Source organism: Pelobates fuscus, chromosome 3 (genome assembly GCF_036172605.1).
Source record: "Pelobates fuscus isolate aPelFus1 chromosome 3, aPelFus1.pri, whole genome shotgun sequence".
In the NCBI taxonomy this organism is placed as follows: Eukaryota; Metazoa; Chordata; class Amphibia; order Anura; family Pelobatidae; genus Pelobates; species Pelobates fuscus.
In genome coordinates this window covers 258,134,246-258,156,248 of record NC_086319.1, presented here as the reverse complement: position 1 = coordinate 258,156,248, position 22,003 = coordinate 258,134,246, and positions in this window count along the sequence as shown.

Here is a 22,003-nt window from a genome sequence, read left to right as displayed (position 1 = left end):
CTGATTTTTTTATTTTATTTTAAGTTCGACGGGTATGATGATTTTTTTTATTTGCCCTTTTTTGGGGATGAAAAATAAAGATTCTAGAAGAAAGAAAACATCAAATGGTAAGTTTTGTTTTTATTTACAGGTTAGTTATTTTATTCCCCCCTCACTATTTTTCGGGTGAGTGGAGTAGGTAGGGGATAGCTTTTATTTGGGTGGGGGTGGTGACTAGGGGCTTGGCGACCCCTAGTCACCTTGGAAGGGGGGGGGGGGTTCATTTAGGGCCCCCACCCACCGTGCAGGGGTGGGGGCCTGGGGGTAGGAAAGTAGGTTTCCCCCCCTTATTGTTATTTAGGGCCCCCACCCGCCGCGCAGGGGTGGGAGCCTGGGGGGAGGACAGTAGGTCACCCCCCACATTCTTATTTACGGCCCCCACCCGGCCACGCAGGGGTGGGGGCTGGGGGCTTGGGGAAGGACATTAGGCCCCCCCTCATTGTTATTTAGGGCCCCCACCCGCCTTTCAGGGGTGGGGGCCGTGGAGGCGGGGGCAATAGGTTTATTTTTATTTTTTTATTTTTTTTAACCGTGAGCAGCCACTGGCAGGGGTGGGGGGAGGTTGGCAGGGGTGGGCGCATGGGTGGGTGCTAGGGGGGAGGACAGTAGGTCCCCCCCTTCATTGTTATGTAGGGCCCCCACCCGCCTCGCAGGGGTGGAGGACAGTAGGTCACTCCCCCCCACTTTTTTATTTGTGGCCCCCACCCGCCTCGCAGGGATGGTGGCTGGGGGGAGTACAGTAGGTCCCCCCCCTCATTGTTATTTAGGGCCCCCACCTGCCGTTCAGGGGTGGGGGCCGTGGAGGCAGGGGGGCAATAGGTTTTTATTTTATTTTTTTTAACAGTGAGCAGCCACTGGCTGCTCACTGTTTACTAGACATGCCCCTACTCACGGTATAGAAAGTAGGGGCAGAATTTATTAATACTAAGTAATCTTCAATTAGTATTAGTAAATGTGGCTGAAAGACCATTTTAGGTCTTTCAGCCTTTCGGTAGATAGCTCCCTAATACCATGGGAATTAGGGAGTTATCTACTAAGCGGCTGCAAGATGCAGCCACGGCATGAATAGGATCGGAGTTTCATTCATTCAAATGAAATTGCGATCCGAACAAAGTCCCGAATTGCGTTCTAACACGAATGGAGAAACTGTTCTCATTCTGTTAGGACGCAATTCGGCAGTTTTGCCGGCATCCTGTCTGACAGGACGTTCGGCAATACTGACAGGAAGCATCGCGGGAACAGGGAGGAAAGCTAAGGATTATGGGAAAATTGCTCTGACCATTGGAAACGAAGCACACTTTGCTCCTCCGCTGGTCATAGCATAGGACACCTCCAGAAGAGAAATAGTCCCTACTTTGTCTTAATTTTTAAAGAAAACTAGAGCAGACAGGAAGAAATGAATAGCAGATTCTGAGAAAGGGAGAGAAGAGGAATCGATTGGGGAAAGGTAAGTTCGGCATGACAGTGCCGCTTTAAGTATAAAGAAAGTCGGCTTTAAAATCGAAGATGAGAGGGGGGCGGAGCCAACGGCACACCGAGGCAGTCGCCATCTCTGAGCGCTCTGCACGACCGGCACTAAAGAACCCAAAAAACGGGTACACCCGAAACCCATCGACCCAAACCAACGACGGGTACAGCGTCTAGGCACTCTGCTGAACACGCAGATGCCTTTTTTTTTTCAACCATCGGGCACGAAACGCCGGAGCAAGGGGCAAGGGGCCTATCGCACGCGCGACCAATACCTCACCAGGGAGCTGACAACGTGGCTGGAACAAAGCCCGCAATTAACAGAGGTAGACTCCCCGGTAACTGCAGATATGGGACGGAGGTCCAACAAACTGACCGCAAGTACCCCACACATAACAGGGACATCAGCGGCATGCTGCAGCACCACCTGCCCGCACAGGCCCAGGCTCCCAAGGCAACCTCACCTAAGAGGTCTGACGATGAGGACTCAATACACAGCACTGCTGAGACCACTGCAGGCACCTCGAATGCACAAGCCTATAGTGGAATAACCCCAGCGACGAAAATGGACATTCAGACCATGTTAATGGGACTCCAAAGTAACCTGCAAGTTATGTGGCAAGCTGACCTGAAAGGGCTGGCAGCAGAGGTACAGACATTGTCGGCCCGAACACAGACCACGGAAAAAGAAGTGTAAGACCTGAGCCAAGCCCTGAACTCACTGACAGACAAGGTGGCCCAGTTGCAAACAACACAAGCTTCTGTCGCCAGGCAGGTAAACATCCTTGATGATAGGGGTAGGAGGAAAAATATCAAGATCAGGGGGGTCCCAGAATCAATACCATTGGACGAACTACCCCATTTTGTAAGACGCTTGGTGGCCTCGCTCATCCCTAACAAGCAGGCGAAGCACTTTACATTTGACGGAGTATACCGTATTGCTAAACCCCAAAAGGCACCCAAGTTGGCCTCACGTGACATAATCCTACGCTGTCAAACCGTCACAGATAAAATATCCCTAATAACGGCCATAAAAGGGAAAACGCCATATGACTTTGAAACTCACCAAATCACGTTCTTTCAGGACTTATGCAGAGACACACTAGCATGGCGCAAGAGTTTGCAGACCGTAACCACCACCCTGCGCACAGCGGGTTTGATATATAGATGGGCAACCCCCAGAACGCTATGGGTGACCAAAGGAGAGCAACACTACAGAATCGCCAACGAGGTCGAAGGGCAGGCATTGCTGCACACACTGGGACTCTCCAACAACGCTACCGGGGAAGACAACTCGCACCCAGAACCAGTCCCCTGAAACCTGGACTGTTCACACGCCAGACCTCCAGTTCTTGTTATTGTTAAAAGTTTTATTATGCTTTAATCTCTTGTCTCACGTACTATACCAAGTTATGTATAACATGTTTACAGTCGGCTCCATTTCTCTAACGAAGTTAGGTCGTAATTGACCCTGTGCCTTAAGGCGACACGGCAACAGACTGCCGTATACCCCCCCCCCCCCCCCCCAATGTCTCAGGGTTAAGAGGCATAGCAACCGCTGGCACACATTACGCCCTGAATGGTCCAATCTTTCACTCACACAGACCTCCACCACCATCTTCGAGAACCCCATCTCCACTCTGCTCAGACACAAATATCTTGGGTTATAGACCACCCACACATAGACGACACTCGAAACCCTAGTCCCTACCCTAGTACACTCACCTATGCCTTCCCGCGACTAAAGGGGACAGGTGGATTCATAGCGCAACCCCCATACCAGAACCATCTCGTCTTAGGTGCAACACCCTACTTTCACACTAGACATGACACACATAGTCCATACTGGTATCGGCAACCATGTCGTTATAACTATTTAGCCATATATGAAAAAATGTGTATGACTACTCCTAGCCCCAATGGCAGAATTTATTGATTGTTGAAGCGCTATGTACGTTTGCTGTTGTGGCATGTTTCAAACTTGTAATATTGAATTTACACTGAAAAATAAAGATTTACAAAAAAAAAAAAAATCGAAGATGAAAGTTTAATCCGTACAGACATTCAGTGAAATTCAGGAAGTCAATGTTAGCAAATTTAATGCATTAATCACACTGCAGTAACCACATTCCAGCGATCACACTGAAAATGTCATAGTTAGATGGATGCAGGAATAACTTAGTTATTTAAAAATCCAGCAGAAACAGAAGAGAAATACACATTAGCCCTAGAAATTCCCAGAGTGTACCTCATCCAATCAAAAGTGCCTCAATATTTTTACAAATACACATGCAAGGATTTAGTAGATTATGAGCAATTTTGAATAGTTTGGAGGGTTGGGGTGCTCAACCCAAAAAGAATCTGATCATTCCAAATACACAAAAATAAAAAAAGAAATGCTCTAGTCTAGTCGAACACAGAGCTATGCGGACATGTAAACATGGGTGGTTACATGCTCGCATAGCTCTGTCTTGGATTACGCCATTGTTTATTTTGTACAAAGCTCTGCCCCATATTTTCAATGTTTTACTCTACATAAATGTCATGGCATACTATGCAAATTCATGAAACTTCCATGTTGCAGCGAGCAAGAGATGCATAATGGCACATACGCTCATAGGGTATTTCTTAGCAGATGCCGAGTACTCCCTGGACATCATGGATCTCATGGGCTGACTGTGTCACCCAGGATACGGAAGTTCTGGACGTTCTACTGGGTTAAGTTTCCTTTTTTTTTTTACTTACCTGTAAAGACATGACAGCTTTTCTTTAACAATGCTGGACTGTGTTAAACTTTCATTTTCTAACTTGACCTTCAAAAATAATAGGCAGGTACATTCCCACCATATATGCTGTATAGTTCCAGTTTCCCTCTTGCATCTCCAACAAAGATCACTAATGTTGGGTTGACACTTACTTAACCTGTCTGGTGTCAGATACCATCTGTGTAAAATTTTGAAATAATTTTCAAACAACAAAATACTATGAATAGTTTTTTTGTCAGATTTAAAGCGGTAACCCATTCACTGGATAACAATTCTGTGCTCAGCTCCCTTTCCCCTTTCATAATCCCACGCTTTGTACCCAAAAGAAAAGGGTTCTTGTTGGATAAAATGTGTCTTTCATAACCTAACCATAAACATTTTTTGGGACCTTAAATTTACATTTAATCAAATGGAGCATTATGGAGTCATAAATCAAATATACATTGGGGAGGGATGTTCCCCCATCTTTTAATTTGCAAGACAAATTTGATGAGGAAATTCTGGGTCTAGGCCCACTCCATACAAACTTAAATAATTCCTGGAATTTTTGTAGCAAACCTTTTGGGTACTCTCATAGGAAGAGTTCTTAATAGGTATTCTAGTTTTGGCACTAGATAAGATCGTACTGCGTTTATTTTCCCCAGCCAAGATAAAAAAAACTTACCATAAACAAAGGGGGAATTTGTATTTAAGTCCTGATATGTAGTTTTAATTATTGTTTACTATCTTAAACCAATTGCAACTTAATTTTATCTCCAAATAAAGCATTTAATTCATTCAAGTTCCCAATCTATGTACTTGGTCAATCGGGACACTAGAATTAATTACTTTTTTTTTTTTATTCTTTATTTATTCCAGTGCAAGACATCACAAGCAATACATGTACAGTAATACAGAAAACGTAAACAGCAAGCGAGTATACCAAGACCATTACATGTAATAACCGCAAGAGGAGTGAACTCGCGTGAACTTCCAGGTCTCCCTGTCAAGTACCACTATAAGCATGCCTATCTCCCGCACATCACGTATGTCAGAAACTCCATAAGAGCTTGGATGTTCCGCCTGGTATTTTTCAGTATATATAAAAACAGTAATCAGATAACCGATGAATAAGCACGGCCGCACCTCCATCGCAAAATTGAGGAAAAGAGCAGCTCGACAGAGTTTAGCACATCAGCGTACTGCCGTTCCTATAACATTAGTGTCCCACAAAAAACAGTTCCATTGTGTGCGGCTTAGCCGTAAAAAATAAAAACTAAGAAATAGGAGAAGAGAGAAAGAGGAGAGGTAGTGCCCCGAGAAGTCGAGGCCTTAGAGAAAAGGATAAAAGAGGGGGGGGTGTCGTCTGAGGAGTGAAGCCCCGCAAAGAAGCCTCATGGGGGGCACAATGCCCGCGCACCACTATCTCACAGGGGCGAGTAGTTCTTCACCCTTTAGGTCGCATCGAAGCCGCCCTGAGCCCCGCCTAACTCAGAAGTCCCCTAGTGACGTCTGGTTGCCTCAAACAGTCCCGTCCGTCTTAATCGCTTACAGTGCTATCTATCCAGGGGCGCCAAATGTTTTCAAATTTCTTCGTGGACCCCCTTACCTGAGCTGTCAATTTATCCATCAGAAAGGTGTCCTTTATCTTTTGTACCACCTTCGCTATTGTAGGGGCCTCCCCCTGTAGCCATACCTGCGCCAGCGCTCTCCTGGCCGACAAATTTATCTTTTGGATAAGGGCCTGTTCCATTTTCGTCCAACCATCCATGGATCTGGATAGTAGAAACACCCATGGGTCTAGCCTCACCTCCCTACCTAAAATTTCCCTCTGCAAGGAAGCTACTCTTTTCCAATAACCCTGTGCCTCCGGGCACTCCCACCACATGTGGATATACGTGCCTTTTTGGCCGCACCCTCTCCAGCAGAGGTCCGTTGGGTTTTTACCCATCCGGTGTAGCGTCACCGGGGTGGTGTACCACCTGAATAATGTCTTATAGGATTGTTCCTGCAGCGAGACGCACACTGAAGACTTTGCCGCGGCCTCCCATATCTCTTGCCATTCTATTCCTTCCAATACCTCGTTGAGATCTGCCTCCCACCTATTTGTGTATGTGATGTCGCCCCATTCTAATGTGCGTGTGCTCAAGTGGGAATACAAGCACGAGATCAGGCCATTAGGGAATTGTTCTCTCTTTGACATTTTTTCGAAGAACGTTAATTGTGTCGTTGCGGCCTCCTTGATCCTGGGACACTGGGCAAAATCTCTGAGCTGTAAGTACCGGAAGTAATCGAAGGGACGCAAAGGAGCCCTGCTCTGCAGCGTATCAAATGTGATGAAAGTGCTGTTTTCCAAAAGGTCGCACAGTCGGTGCAATCCCGAGTTTTCAATACCCTTGAAATCTCGGGGGCACATGCCCGGCAGGAACGCTTTATTTCATAAAAATGGGGTCATGGGTGACGGTACAGAAGCCAGGCTATATTTAAGTGCTGCAGCGTCCCAGACCTTGAGGGAGGTATTAATTGCTGTGCATTCCACTCGAACTATTGGTCTATGTTCCTTAGGGATCCACATAAGGAATTGTGGCATATCTGGGCCCATCATAGTGGATTCCAGATCCACCCACCTCCTCTCCCCTGGGGGGGAGTGCCACAGTGCGATCTGAGTCAATTGCGCCGCCACATAATAAAAATACAGGTTGGGGAGACCAAGGCCTCCTCTATCCTTTGCCCTATACAAGACGTTACGGGAAATCCTCTGCCTTTTATTCTGCCAGATAAACCTTCCTATAGCCTGTTGAAGCGGACCTAAAGCAGATTTACTCAAGTGGACCGGAAGATTCTGGAACAAAAAAAGTATCCTAGGCAGCACATTCATTTTCACTGAATGCAATCTTCCGATCCACGAGATCGGCTTGTCTACCCATTTCTCCATGTCAGTCATCAACTGTCTAATCAATGGGACATAGTTTTGCCGATGGAGCTGAGAGGGGTCCGCTGTCAACCAAATGCCCAGGTATTTAATCTGATCCTTCTCTATCCGCAGGCGATAGGTCCTCCCTATATACGCCGCGTCTTCGTCCGTCATACCTAAGGGGATCGCGCTTGATTTATGCAGGTTAACTTTATATCCCGCCACCTCTCCGTATGCCGTCAGAATCCTAGTCAGTGCCTCCATGGAGGCCTCCGGGTCCGTTAACGTCAACAAGACATCATCTGCAAAACCCGAGACAACATATTTCTCATCTCCTACCGAGATGCCCTTAACATCAGGTGCTTCTCTTATGGCTTGCATGAGGGGTTCCAGCGAAAGTACGAATAGCAACGGTGAAAGAGGGCAGCCTTGCCTCGTACCATTACTCAGGTGGAACGGCTCGACTCGCGCTCCCGAAATTTGGATCTGTGCCCTAACGTTGGAATACATAGCTTGAACAGTTGTAATAAACGGGGCCGGCACGCCAAAGTGTCATAACACCTCAAATAGATAAGGCCATTGCACTCTATCGAATGCCTTTTCGGCATCTAGTGACAACATCAGTGTCGGGGTGCCCCTTGTAACCTGCCTCCCTATTAGGTCTATATTGCGTCTCGTGTTCTCGAATAGTTGTCTCCCAGGCACAAAGCCCCCCTTGTCCGGGTGAATCATACCTGTAAGGAGTGGGTTCAATCTGCCTGCAAGCACTTTTGCTAGAATTTTAGAGTCATGGTTGATCAAAGAAATAGGGCGAAAGTTCTCCGGGACCGAGTCATCCCTTCCAGGTTTGGGCAACAGAACGATGTTCGCTAAGGACATATCCCTATCAGGCGTCCCCCCATCCATCAACTCGTTAAACCAGGGTTCCATGTGAGAAAAGTTCTTCCCGGAAGGTTTTATAGTAGCTCCCGGAAAAGCCGTCAGGTCCTGGTGCTTTGTTGCTTTTCAAGGCGGAAATTGCCGCGTCTATCTCCTCTCCTGTGATAGGGCTTCCCAGAGCATTCGAAACCGCTGCCTCCAGTTTAGGGAGTTGTAACCGAGATAGGAATTTCCGAATCCCTTCTAGTTCCTGGCCTGCGTCTATGGCATCTTTTGAAGAGTGGTTGTAGAGTTTTGCGTAATAATCTGAGAACACCATGGCTATGTCTGTGGGGTTCGTCTGGTAGATACCCGCCGCATTCTTGATTCTCGTAATATGTGTGCTCCTTTGCCGCGGTCGAAGGGACCTAGCTAACAAGGTATCCATCTTGTTCGTCTTTTCGTAGAAGGTATGTTTGGTCCATATCATAGCCCTTGCGGTATCATCCAGGAGCGTTTCTCTAATCGAGTTCCGTATGTTCTGCAGTGATGTCAAATTGGCAGGTGTAGGGTCCGATTTATGTCTGCTTTCCGCCGTTCTTAATGCTTCCAGTAATGCGGACAATAATTGAGATTTACGTCGCTTCTTCAGCGTCGCTTCTCTGATCATTACACCCCTAATGACAGTCTTATGGGCTGCCCACACTGTTGCCTTCGTGACACCTGACTCCGCTTCCCTTTCAAAATAGTCCCTGAGTTCTGAACGAATGGTCTCTACTATAGCTGGGTCTTGGAGTAGAGACGTATTCAACCTCCACGACCAAGGGGACGCCGCGCTCAGCCTGTCTAGGGTAAGGGAGACATCCGCGTGATCCGACCAGGTTATGGACCCCACCCTGGAGTCCGATACCCTGGGAACAGTTAGGGAGTTCACAAGAAATAGGTCTATCCTTGAATACGTGTCAAGCGGTGGCGAGTAAAACGTAAAGTCAGAATCGTCCGGGTGTTGTGCCCTCCATAAATCCAGCAAACCCGTGTGTTGTATAAAAGTGTGTAACAATCTATCTTGCCCTCCCCGTTTGTGCGATCTCGGAGCTCCCCTACAGGGCCCTCTGTCCATCGCTGGGGATGGCGCCGCGTTAAAATCCCCCCCCTCCCCTACGATAATCATGCCGTGTGGTAGCGAGTCAACTACGTGGGTTATTTCTGTCCAGAATTCCCTGGACGGTTCGTTAGGAGCGTAAAGATTAAGGATATGTATAGCGTGAGAGTGTAAGGACCCTGATACTAAAACATAGCGGCCTCCCGGATCCGTACTGACCTTGCTAACCTTTATCGGGCATCTATGGTGAATAAGAATAGCTACCCCGTTCCTCTTGTTGAGTGCTCTGGCCTCAAACGAGGTCCGAAATATATGGTCTTTAAGGGCAAACTTAGCTAATTTTGGTAGGTGCATCTCCTGCAGGAAGGCTATATCCGGATTCATGCGCTTCAAATCCCGAAACATGAGACGTCGCTTTTTGGGAGCATTTAGGCCCTTAACATTAAGGGACATTAGTTTTACAGGCATGTCTCATCTTGTAGGATATCGCTATTGTGCAGCCTACCAACACGACCGTCTGTAGCCAAATTACTGAGGGCGCTCCCCGATACCCCCCCCCAGAAGAGGCAGATGATGTGCATGGGCAGAGGGGAGAGGGAGAAAGAAAAGCAGAAAGAAGAAGAAAAGAGAACAACATAACATTTTGTACAAAAGTTGCCTGGTCTTACCTAAAGCCAGGCGTATTTGGGGTAGATGTCCCATCACCCCCAGAACAAAGAAAAAGCTCTGGGATGCTAGGGACATGGACCAGCCAATAAAGGCACTACTTAAGTGCCAACTGAAGTTAAGTAGAGTAAAAACACAATAGACCCTGCGTAACCCTTAATGGCAGAATAGGCAAACAACAAAAAAAAGAAAAAGGAGCATATGAATCAAGGTATCTAACATCTTATGATCCATTATACGCAACCAGAGGATACATATCTAATAAGGTGCTGAACGTAATAAAAAAAAAATTTTTTTTTTTTTTTTATTTTTTATTTTTTCCCTTATTGTTTTTTTATTTTTTTATTTTTTGCAAAGTATAACTCGTACATAATAACAAAGCAAGCCTAATATCAGGCACTAAAGAAATAATTATCCCGGTGTTTAGAGATCGCTACAAAATAAATAAGTAAGTGAGTATTTAGGTAACGTGCAAGAGTAATCTCGGGCGGATGGCCGCTGGTGTGGAGGGGCGCCCCCCAAGGTCAGACTATGTTCCCGAGCCGGGGATAGGAGAGTCCAGGGGCAGGAAGGGGAATGCCACTCCACACCATACTACCGAGGGGGACCCCGTCGCCATCTCACAGCTCCGGCCCAGACACCCCCCTCATGTGAGGACAAGAGAGCGCGCCCCAGCTACCGGGACCCCCGCAGGGTCTAACCCTTAAAACCCTCGATGACAGTTCCCCCTCTAACAGCGAAACCCCTATTGCCTCCCCGGCTCCCCTCCGTCCAGACCCAACCTTGCAGACATAAATTAACGCAATACAAGAGCACGAAAAAGTATACAACGATATGCACAACATTTAGCAAAAAAGCATCCCACCCGCCTCCCTCCTTGCGGGCGTGGAGTCCAGTTAAACAGTAGCCAGGAGAAAAAAGGGGAGAGGGGGGGGGGGGGACAATGTCGTCTATAAACAAGGGAGTTCTGTGGCCCACGTTGTAGCACCGGCTAGGAGACAAATGGCCCCCAGTCCCGATCCTCACCGATCCCCGCCACCCCGCCACCCAACAAGAGATACCAAAAATATAAAAATAAACGAGAAACCTTACCACCCTGGCCCGCGGTACGAAAGAGAGGAAAAAAGGGGGGGGGGCAAGCTTAAGCAATGATGGGGCGTTATGTCACAGCAGCCCTAACCCACCCAATAAGGGAAATAGGTTCCCCACGAACCCGCCCGGGCCCGAGGCCTTCTCAGGGACCCCTACGGGAGAACCCCGACCATTCCCCTACTGGGGGAGCCCCAAAGGAAGATGAGTCCCAGAACCCGCCGTCCCATCCGCATCCTATATACCCCCTATGGAGCGAAGAAAAAACAAACCCGATCTCCTATCCGCCTACCACCTATGGATCCGGGTCGGCCCTCCACTCCGGTTCTCACTCGCCTGCCGTGAACCACTCACGGGGGAGGGGACGCAGCTCCTCCTCGGCTGGAGGAATCTCCGACAGCTCGATCTGGTCTCGGATATCCAGGCTCCTCAAAAACACCACCGGGTCTCCGTCCGCGTACAAGGTTTTGGTGCGGCCATCTTGGAACGCCATCAACCGGAAAGGAAAGCCCCAAGCGTATTTCACTCCGTGCTTCTGTAGGAGCCCCGTCACCGGGCGCCACAGCCTTCGTTTTTGGAGTGTAGCCGGTGTCAGGTCCTGAAACAGGGTAAGTTCTTCCCCGCCATACTTGATCGGGCCCTCTCTGCTCCGCTTCAGAAGGGCTTCCTCCGTCCGGTAGAAGAGGAATTTGATAATCACGTCCCTCGGGCGGTTATCAGTCGCTCTCCTCGCCCTGAGAGCTCTGTGCGCTCTCTCTATATGCCACTGGTGATCCGGCATGTCTGGCAGGAAAGGCTGAAGGATCTTGGTGACCACGTCTAGCAACGGACCCTCACCTTCCTGTTCGGGTAAACCCCGAAGCCTAACGTTGTTCCGCCGGGACCTGTTCCCCAGGTCATCCAGGGCAGACTCCGCCGCGGTCAATCTGGAGGACAGCCGGTTAATCTGAGCCGTAGCGGCATTGTGGGCCACGGCCGTGGACTCCACACGCTGCTCGAGCACCGCCGTCCTCGCTCCCAAGGCCTGAATTTCGGCCTTGACCTCGTGTGTGTTTCTGGTAATTTCAGCAGCTAGGTAGCTGCGAACCTCCGCCAGTTTCGCCAGGATTTGCGCAGTGTTAGCCTCCGACACTTCTGAGGCCGCCGCCGCCGCTCCCGGGCTAGAAGGTGATCTCGGAGCCATTGGGCTCTCCCGTCCGTCATCTTGGGCTTGAGATCGCATAGCGCGGGAGGCCGCGAACAGGTCAGTCACCGTGGCACCGTGGTCCGATGGCTTCTTGGACTGTTTCTTCAGTGTCCGTCTGTCCATATCGACTCCCCTGCTTATTTTCTCGTTCAGGTCAGTGTTTTTAATGCTATTGTAGGCTTATGGCATCGTGGTCCTAACGGAGCTTCAGGAGGACACGTCCATCTTGCTCCGGCTGCAGACCACGCCCCATTAATTACTTTTTCAAATTGAATTTATAGTTAGAGATTCTGCCAAAATCGTGAATGCATTTCAAAACTGCCAACAGAGATGTTTCTGGATTAGAAACATCTGCATATAGCATGATCTTTGAAGTCTGGTCGCCATAGCGAATTCCCAGGATTTCCTCCTCCTGTCTTATATAAGCTGCCAAGGGTTCTATTGAAAGTGCATACAACATTGGGGCCAATGGTCACCCTTGTCTCGTCCCATTAGCTACTCCAAACCATTCTGAGTTGAACACGTTTCCCAAGACCCTAGCGGATGGAGCAGTGTAACGACCCTGTGACTCTGTCAAAGGCCTTTTTTCAGCGTCTATTCTCTAAGATATTTTAAATCCTGCCACCTACTAATTAGTCCAACTAATTTTGCACAAACAATCCACTTATTAAAACTTCATGCTAAATTTCCTTCCTATCTCCCACCTGTTCTGCTCTAAAATCCCTAATTATACCAATTATCTATAATAATCCTTCCAGAGGCCCATCCAAATGTGAACCTTTACATTGGCTATACAGTGGGACCTCGGTTTACGAATTTAAAGCGTTCTCCGGGACGTTTCTTATTGCAAAAAATTTGTAAACCGAAACGTGGTTTCCCATAGGAATGCATTGAAAACCAATTATTCCGTTCTGGAGGTCAGAAAAAAGTAAAAATGAGCTGGCATGGAAACCAACCCACAGTGCAGAACACAGTAAAAGGCATGCAAACGACAAAGCACAGCTCTCTACCGCTTGAGAAATGCACCAAAAAAGTTCAAAAAAGTCCCCAAACCACTGCATAACTCAATGCAAAAGCCGCTCCAACACCTCCACACTCGACGCCACATACCCACATACTCCAGCATGCACGGGGGCGGCACTATAAACCTCGCAGGCGCAATCCTGGGGAAACTTGCTTTGCATTGCTGAAAAAATTTGTAAACCGAGGCATTATTTTCAATAGATTTTTAGTTGCAAACTGAAAATTATGTTAAATGATCACTATAGGGTCAGGAACACAAACATGTATTCCTGTCCCTATAGTGTTAAAACCACCATCTAGCCCCCCTGGGCCCTCATGCCTCCATAAATATATCAAAATCATACTGTATTCAAGCCAGAAGCTGTACATCTGCATGCGGTTTGCCTCAAAAAAACAAGCTGTCTGCTGACATCATCAGAAGTGGTAGCCTGATCCAATCACAATGCTTTCCCATAGGATTGGTTGAGACTGACAAGGAGGCAGAGCCAGCACAATTCAAACACAGCCCTGGCCAATCAGCATCTCCTCATAGAGATGAATTGAATCAATGTATCTCTGGAAAGTTCAGTGTCTGCATACAGAGGGAGGAGATACTGAATGTTTGGATGCATTTTAGGCAGCCATGACCCAGGAAGGATCTCTAACAGCTATCTGAGGAGTGGCCAGTGAAGTTATCACTAGGCTGTAATGTAAACAATGCATTTTCTCTGAAAAGACCGTGTTTACAGCAAAAAGCCTGAAGGTAATAATTCTACTCACCAGAACAAATTCAATAAGCTGTAGTTGTTCTGGTGACTATAGTGTCCCTTTAACCGAGGCGTTTGTAAACCGAGATACCACTGTATCTATGTTTGTCACCATTACAGAATGCAACAAATAAATTCACCCCAAGGTCAGACCGTGCAATGCTCAGAGAGATTAAAAAAAACAAAAAACGAGTTAAGTCTCCAAATCTACAGGCATCAGTTAGCATATTAAAATTCATGACAGTACTATTAGAAAAAGACAGAACACGTATGGGTTATTTGGAAGGGTTGCCAGGAGAAAGTCTCTTCTCTCTATAAAGAAAACTGCAGCACGGCTCAGGTTTGCAAAGTTGCATCTGAACAAACCACAGAATATCTCCTGGAACAATGTCCTTTGAACAGACAAGACCAAAGTGCAGATGTTCGGCCATAATGCACAGCGCCACATTTAGCGAAAACCAAACACAGCATATCAGTACAGGCACCTCATACCATCTGTCAGGCACAGTGGTAGAGAGGTGATGATTTGGGCTTGTATTGCAGCCACAGGACCTGAGAACTTTGCAGTCATTGAGTCAACTATACCAAAGAATTCTAGGGTCAAATGTGATGCCATCTGTCCAACATCTAAAGCTTGGCCGAAATTGGGTCATGCAACAGGACAATGATTCCAAGCACACCAGCAAATGTACAACAGAATGGCTGAAATAGAAAAGAATCAAGGTGTTGCAATGGCCCAGTCAAGGTCCAGACCTCAACCTGATTGAAATGCTGTGCATAAGGAAATGCCAGCACACCTCAATGAACTGAAGCAATGTTGTAAAGGAGTGGGCCAAAATTCCTCCACTGATAAAGTTATACAGAAAATGATTACTTCAAGTTATTGCTGCTAAAGGTGGTTCTACAAGCTATTGAAACATAATGTGTACTTAGTTTTTCACATATTATTTTTGTTAAGTAAATCATGACATGGTGTAATATATCATGTGTTGTTCATCTAAGGTTGTATTTACTTAAAAAAAGACCTGCAATGTAAAACCATAGAATTAAAAGAGGGTGTACTTTCTTTTCCCAGTGACTGGATATTTGGTAGTTATTTTAGCTTTTCATGTTTATTCTTGCAAATATAAAAACAGAACATCTGACGAGAACAACACAGCTTCATCTATTGAGTGATACATTTAAATGGTAAACTAGAGAATGATGAATAATGGAGGTCATTACTGAAATTGTGCTTAATGCGGAATGGTAGTTGTAGTAATTATGTAAATAATGTGGTTGGACTATATCGCTAAGAGAACTTGTGCATTTTTAATGCTGAAAAACTGGTGGTTTGGGGGGGCGGAGCTTGACCATCGACCTGAACAGAACTTATTCTTGCAACCTTCCCTGTAAAATCTACAATCCGAGAAAATCTCACTACCCTAATCCAGCTCCACAAAATTGCCAACAAGACTCTTTACCTCCTCATGAGGTGACAGATGCCATTCTTTGCGGCTTCCACCCAGCCGAAGCGGAGGCGGAAAATCAGGGCCTACCCAATGCTGACACTTTCAGGCCTGGAGGCAATATTCAGCGGTAACGCGGCGAGACAAACATGGGACAGTGCCTCCCCAAAGAGGTCAGATAAGCCTGCCCATATGCCAGCCATGGGCCACCGCTCACAGTGACCACAATCAGCGGCAGACAGCAGGGATATAGGGGCTATGCTCCAACGGCCTACACAGCCTAAAAACCACTCCCGCGGAAACCCAGCGCTCCGTGACCCACTCTCACTACACGGAACAACCGGAGCCAGGGACCACCCTGGACACTCAATTAGAGCGCCAATCCCAACCTGAAGCTCCAGCAGACATGACCCCAGCCTCCAGACACAACCTGAAAATATTACTGTCGGACTTCCATACAATCTTGGCAGCAGAACTCGCTCCCATCAACAAAGAGCTTGACTTGCTTCCAAGACCTCACGAAGGCCACCCTCATGTGGCGTAGTAAAACTTTCAGCTCTCCCGCTAGCGGTCTAAGATCATCAGGCACCACTTACAGATGGGGGACAAACGGATCCCTGGTGGTGCACTGGAACCTAACCCAACACATGCTTACCTCGATGGAGGAGGCACCCACACTGTTAGAGACACTGGCACTGGAGATCCCAAACGCTAATCCTCCCCTGAGGTCCCCTACCACCAACTGGGACCCAGAACATGTCACACCATCTGTCCCAAAAGCCAGGAGCTCCCAGGCCCCGGAACCAAGACAGCCTCAGGGGACTGGCTGACAGCAAGGCACAAGAACCCAGGGAAGGGAGCCTATTCCAGACCCAAACTCTACCTTAGCAAGTCTAAAGACTGCAATTGTTTTATCTCAGCCTTTCTGTTGATTCGGCTTATAAGATGTTTTATTTTTGTTGTTGCTATTTTCCTCGTTTGAACTAGTTTGAACTAATTAAATTACTAACTAATTACTAAACTAATATTATCACTAATCTTACAATATACGACACTACATGTCCAGTAAAGCCCACCCCCTACGGTCACAACACGGCACTAGCCACACATAGATGGACAAACTAACCCTGTACCAGGTAGCCCACCAAACTTATAGAAGGGCAACACGTGCACTCTTCCTCCCCTCACCCTCCCCCCCACACACCCCCTGCATCTCCCTTGGTTAGGAGTACCTTCACTCAAGGCATAGAGTACAATCACCAACTTTCGTAGCCACAATAAGGAGAAGCAACAATCAATCACCTACACACCTCAGATAATACACAACTGTGTCTTCTCACCTCTATGCACTCATGACACTTTCACTTTAAATGTCTTTAAACTCACCTGTGCCTTAACCACTGATATACTACCTTCTATTTAGACCCCCAGCACACGGGACAAGGGAGCTAGGACCGAATAGGCGAGCTACACCTATAAACAAACAAGACAAGCTCTATCACCTACAGCAGGACCTAGGTCCACGTTCACAGCATGTACAAAATTAAAAATTGGTGCAGTCACTCAATGATTTCTACCCATTCTATGATATGTATCGGAACCTCTATTCTGCAAAGTACTGTTTAATGTATGGTTCATGCAAAGCACTGCAAAAATAAAGAATAAAAATAAAAACTGGTGATTTGAAAAAGCTAAATGTTAAATTACCTTATATCTGTCAAAGTGCTGTACAACCTTCCACATACTAAGGAAAAGATCAGTTATAAAAGGTAGTGGAATGGTTGAAATACTGGCAAGGTGGATTACTGATCCTTAGAATGGTCAAAGTTAAACATTTGTAGTCAGAAACAAGCCTAATTCTAGGAAATCAGCTCAGCAAAAGGAAAACATTAAACAAGATCATCATTACTATAAGCATAAAGATTACCCTGCGATTGGGTTGTGCAAATGGAGAGTATACATTAAATGATACCATAGGCCCTTGTTAAAAGGTGCATATGCTCCAACATACCAGTAATGGAAGAAAACTGCACATTCTCAGGGGCAGTAATACATGGAAAAATTTAACATTCAGTGTCATTCCGGTTGGCATGAGATGGTGATTGACTTCAAGCATTTGGAGGATACAAAGTGTTTTTTTATGATCTCAATACATTCTTAGGTGTGTGCTTGATGCACATATTAAACTGAATAGATGGTAATCGAAGGATTGTGCGATTGTAGTGCTACTCCGCTGAGTAGCACTACAATTTAGAATATTCACTTAGTCCAGTTCATGTCTTTGGGAGTCAAAGTAACCTTCAAATGAACCTTCTATCCTCCATGAACCATGTCATATTGTGATGAGAAGCAATGCCATTTCTGTACTCCTTTGGTAAACATAGACTTCTTCCTTAAAACTCCCGTCCCTCTAAAAAGAAGTTGCCTTCTTTATTGTCCTAGAGCAGGAGTATGCAAACTGTAGATGTTCTAGAACTATCTTCCAGAGAAGAGATTTTTTGCTGAGATTAAAAAAATAGCATGTGCCACTATTTTTATTAAACTAAAATTTGAAGGGTATGTGATATATTCATAAAAGTTAAGAATAAAAGCAACTATCTTAACTTGAAATGCCAGTGATTGTAACAAAACATAGGTAGATATTCAGAGCAGCCATGATTATACATTTTCTATAATAATCAAAAGGGGATGTTTAATCACAGTCAAAATTTTGAGCATATTTCTAAAAAAGCAAAATTACTCAGTGGGTGTGCCATATTCTTAAAAAAATATGCACCCATTCAGCCATTCTTTCTCTTCCTGTTTTTATTCATGCTACATAGATAAGGATTGTGGTGGCCTACTCGCAGGGTACCCAAGTGTCGAAGCCAAGGACTCCCTTTTTCCTCAGGGATTATAGCCCAAAGCATATAGCTTAGTAATTATAGCAATTATAGTATGTTCACCCAAGCACTAGCCGAGACTTAGTATAGGGTGAAGTAAAACCCTCGCAGTGTGAATGGCACACTTTTATTCTAAACAGAAGATCCCCAAGAGAACAATACACATTTTGCTATACCTGCTGCCTAGGTATCTGACCAAATAATTGAATTAGCAGCCAGACACTTCAGCGCTGATTTACAATCTCTAATTTAAAAAAAAACAGAGTTCTTATGCTCACATCCCCAAACAACTGCAGTCCCCGGAAAGTTCTCTTCTGGGCGCCCACTCTGTCCAAAAAGCGTTTGGAGTAGAGGTGGCTAGCAGGAGTTAGCTGGAGGTGAAGTTTTGAAAGGGCCACGACCTGCCTCCAATCCCGTGCAGAGTTCCATAGCGCTTCCTGGTCACTTTCTTTCTGTATATGGAGCTCACATAAGCCTCACCACCTCCTGTATCTCCCCTCCAAATTGCGCTCTGGTAAGTGACTGGAACCGACAACACCCTTGACAAAGTTTTACTGAAGCGTGGCAACTCTGCAATCCAATCAGGAGTTCCAGAGGGTTTTAGGGTTGCTTTTGGTCACGTGTGCCGTGCCTCTACAAGTTCCCTGTCTGTCTGTGATGACTCCTGGGCCACTGGGTTTGGATGCATTGGCTGGAGGGGTACATATAATGATTAGAGTTCTTTTTAGAGGGAGATGGTGGTTGGTTCAGACATTAAACAGTCCTGGGTGACCAGGTGATCTATCACAAGGATCAAGGTTGTCAAGTAGGAAAAGCTACTCCTATCAAGTAGGTAAAACTACTCAGCTCCTTTTCTCGTATATGCTGCCAGCAAAGTGCCCTGTGGTAAGAAGGTATGCCCAGCTGGTTTGAACATTGTTTACAGAGCCATCCAGGGAGGAAGTTGATTAACATAACTAAGTTGACTAAATTGGTATTCACTCATCACCAGGCTGCCCTACCAAGCCCATTAAGATGTTAGCAGTGACCCATCTTACTATATAAGCCATCAGTACTACATTAAGCATAGTTCAAGTTCAAAGAGAAGATTATTAAAATAAAGGAACTGAAATTAAAACCCTCAGACCATCAGTCAATTTTCAAGAGTCCTGTGGTAAAGTCAAGCTATTCCACTATTGCTTCCCTTAAATCTTCTCACTTCCTCACAATGGTGTTTCCTTCATTCTATTTGTCCAGTAAACCAGTTACGGTACTTAATTAATTGATTGACACTCTGCAATCTCTTATGGATCTCAAGTGTGCAACACGTATTGCAAAGTTGGGGAATTTTGGGGAGTGAAATTCTTTTGATATCTCCACCGATACTGGGTCTGTTGAGTTGCTAGGTGTAAAACAGTTGATGTGTCTCATGCAACATTGGACTCATACAGTAAGTTTTTATAATTTTTCACATTGTATCTGACTCCTCATGGCTTTTTGTGACCCTGATGATAGGTAATGTTGCTATGCCTAGGCCAGTGATCAAAAATGTTTTGAGAATTCCTAATCTTATGCAGTAATTTAGTAACAAATATGAAAGTGGTCCCAAGTTCCCATTTCCATTCATCATTTTTATTTCAGTACTCTTTTCACTTTTCATTGTCCATTCTTCTTATTTAACTCATTTTGATGGTGGACATTCAATATACTTCGTTGCCATTGTATACCCTTCATATGGGTCACAGATGGCTGTAAAACCGTGCTACTGCTGGACCCTTCCCTAAGGAAGCAGCATCATACCATACCTGTTTCATGGAAGATTTTTTCTTAATTTATATTTCTTTTTAATATGTTACATTTTTATTTTTAAATGCATTATCTAAATAGTGCATCAAAGGAAGGCTCCAATATTAGAAACAAATACATTTATTTCTAACATTTAAATGCTCTTGCTTGCTTTTTTAATTTTTTTAAAATTCTTTTTACAGTACTCTCTCCCCAACATATGTTACTTACCCCTATTCCAGCGGCAAGACCATATTTTTGTTGTTGCTCCATTTCACCTCTGAAAGGTAGTGATGAAATATCTGCTAATCCAGTGCTTCTCATTGAGAAACATTGGGGACACAAGGCGCATGTGAGACAATCACAGCAAAGCATTAAAATCCATGCAATTTTCTTGGCTGTTAACCAGACATTTATCAAAGACATTTATAAAAGTGCTGATTTGAAGAGAATATTGCGAGCCGAAACATCGATTTCTTTGAGTGCTCTCATCTCTTCATTTCCTATACAACCCTAACACTGTGCAGCACTGTGGTTATTTGGATTTAAATCATTTAAAGGTAGAGTGCCAGAATTTTCATTTTTTTGTTATATATATATATATATATATATATATATATATAAAACTAAAAAATGAAAATAATATATATATATATAGTGTGGTGGAATCTCAGTAAAAATAAATTTAGTAGCCCGAGATTACCACGTGGCATGTGTACGTGCATATACTGGTGTATCGGTCGGTTGGTTGCACGTGGCAAAGATACAATCAGTAGTGTACGGAGCATGTGCGAGAATACAGGATGTAGTATTCCCCTCCTCCATTGTGCTGGGCAAGCCATGTGGTCAAACAGGAAGTTAGTTCTTGTTCGATTGATTGGGTAAGAGTATGTGTGGGTGGAGCTAATTATGGGTAGAGTTACATGCCTATATAAGGAGCCTACACTATTGTTCGGGGCTCAGATCTTGTTGTATTTTGGTGACATTAGTCCCTCTGAGTCCCGTTCGGTGAATCGAATAAAGAATCTCTTCCTTCCTGAAGAAACCTGTGTCCATCTCTCTGTGCTTGGCTTCCGTCAGTTTCTCCGGTATCAATAGTAATGGGAAAAAGAAAGTGCAGCCTCTTTCAGTTTACATATCAGGACATAATAACAATCATCTGTTCCTTAGCAGATCTTAAAATTAAGTAAATTCAATCTCAGATGAACAACAAATGACATATTTCATTGTGTCATACTTTATTTATTTACTTTAATTCTTTATTGTTTGTTGGCACATACATCATAAGCAATGTGTTCGTGTCTTGATTTATTTACTATAAAATAAAGCCAAAATGGAGATGCCAAGGGGGGCGGGGCCTGACCGCCGAACTGAGCAGACGCTAAGCAGAGCAGCTCCTGCTCATGGAGGCAAAGATTGTGGCATAACTGCTTCAAAATTACCTATACTCGACATATAAGGCTACCAAGCAATTGGTGACACTAAGGGGCATCCAACGGTACCACTCATGCTGACCCACCAGCGAGAACCCCCCGACTGCACCATGAGGCCTACAAGCAAGGCAGTCACGGGAGAGGCGGCCGCTCTCCCACTGCCCAACAAAGCTGGAAGGCTGACTATGGGCCCTTGTCCCCCCCCCTATGGACCGGAGGGGGTTATCCCGGTCCCAGGAGGTCGCCCGCCTGCTCTAAAGCGACGACCACAGCTCACTACTCCTGGCATGGCAGAGCACTCACGTGGGCCTCCTGCAGAAGCGCAGCCACGCGCTACACTCGACAGTATCGACGCCATCTTCGCAGCCTTTTGGCTCCGTCTGGAGCGGAGACTAAGAGGCTCTCCCCTGCCCACACAAAACCATTCACCTACCAAAAGTACAGAGGAACTCTCAGCCCGGCAGGTGCCCGTCAAAGCACAGACGCAACGAGATACTCTGGCTGGGCCGATCCTGGGCAGGAGTACTGAGCGGAGCGGGGAGAAGCGGGGAGCAAGCAGGCCCCCTCAGGGCGCAACTACCACGTCAAAGCAAGAACCAGCATACACTGGCCCGCCTGGGCTGAGAGCCCACAGGGAAGCAC